The 1,529-nt window shown below is 70.2% G+C and overlaps 1 non-coding gene across 1 annotated transcript; it reads left to right on the forward strand.

Moving 5' to 3' along the window:
- The first annotated feature begins 909 nt into the window (after positions 1–909).
- Positions 910–981, forward strand: H696_05875. The gene has a single exon. It is a non-coding gene; the product is annotated as a tRNA-Thr (tRNA).
- The last annotated feature ends 548 nt before the right edge of the window (positions 982–1,529 follow it).

The following is a 1,529-nucleotide window of genomic DNA, read 5'->3' on the forward strand; positions in this document are numbered from 1 at the left end:
ATCTGAGAAGTCGGATCCCCGGCTCTCCTCTCCTCCTGGGGAGAGCCGCGCATCCGTGTACAGACCTTCGCCCCGCCCTGCCGCCTCCTCCCTCGGCGCCAGGGAAGAGGGGCAAGGTGCTCCTTCTCCCATGCGCCTAACCCCTATATAAGGGACGGCATCCGCGCCCTCTTTCCCATGTACGGCTACCCTAGAAAGGATAGTCATTGCCTCCTTGGCCTGGCTTTCTCCCCCCCAAGCCAGTAGTCTCTGATGTAAATACTTTTGCTTCCCCAACAAGACCGCGCGCGCTTTATTGTCATCGCTTGCCTTCTTGTACCTCTCGAGACGAAATGCTTTCTTCCGAGGCGTGATCTCCATATCGGAGAACAAGCCTCGGTGAATCAGTCCGAGCGTTTCACCTCATGATGGCCGCGGGTGCGCAGCCCCCCCGGCGGGCGGTCACCCCCGCAAGCGTGTGCACGCCACAGCCGGGCACTGCCGCCCCCCCCCCCGCCCCTTCTGCCGGGGGGGGGAGCCCCCCGCACAGAACAACACCCAGCCCAGGGCGAAAGGCCCGGCCCGGCGGCACAGGCGCCGGGGAGAAAGCGCCATCCTCCCGGGTGCAGGGCTCCCTCCCCCTCCGGCGAGGACAGAGGGGGTGCACACGGAGAGGACGGCCGGTGCCCGCCAGCTCGTGCCCCTCGTCCACGGGCGGCCGGGGCGCGAGGCTGGGCGCCCCGTTGGACTGGCCTGGCCAGGCGCGGTCGGAGCATGGCCGGAAGGCGCCGGCAGGCATGGACCCGGGGAAAGGCAGACCCGGCTGGCGCCAGGATGCCGCCGTGGCCCGGCCGCGCTGGGGCACATCGCGCCACACGCGGGCCGGGCCTCCCCTCTTATGGCGGGGCATGCGCCAACGAACCATCAGCCGCTCGTTTAGCTCAGTGGTAGAGCGCCAGTCTAGTAAACTGGAGGTCGGGTGTTCGATCCACCCAATGAGCATTTACCTTTTTTTGGATGCGAGGGCGACACAAGAGGGGCCCGGGCAACATAAAGACGTGCACACACAGCCGGGCACCAGGGAGAGGAGGGGGGGCGGGGCGTGTCCGGAAAGGGGGGGGCTCCCCGCGCCTCCGCCTGGCGTGCCGGGCAATCAATCGGGCCGCCAGTTGGGGGGGGGGGGCGGGGGGGACCCGCCGGGGTGGGCGGCGAGAGGGGCGGAGCTGGGCGTCGCTCTTTTGCCGGCCGCACAGGGGACCGCCGCCCAGGCCGGTACAGGCCGCCGGGGGGGGGCACGGGGATCAGCCCCCAGCACACGATGGTGTGGTGTGGCCGACGCAGGGCCACCCATTGCAACAAGAAAATGCCGGCCCAGCTGCGCCTCGCCCCGGAGCGCGCCCGGTGGGAGGCATTTCGCCGCAGGGTGTTGGCGCGAACGGGGGGACGCTTCGGCGCGGGGGCGCGCGCCCAGGAGGCGCCCTTGCTGCCCCCCCCCCCCACCCCCTGGTCGAGGATGCCTCAGCTCGCCCCCCCTCCTCCAATCGCCCCGC

Source organism: Fonticula alba (genome assembly GCF_000388065.1).
Source record: "Fonticula alba strain ATCC 38817 unplaced genomic scaffold supercont2.15, whole genome shotgun sequence".
NCBI classification, from domain to species: domain Eukaryota; order Rotosphaerida; family Fonticulaceae; genus Fonticula; species Fonticula alba.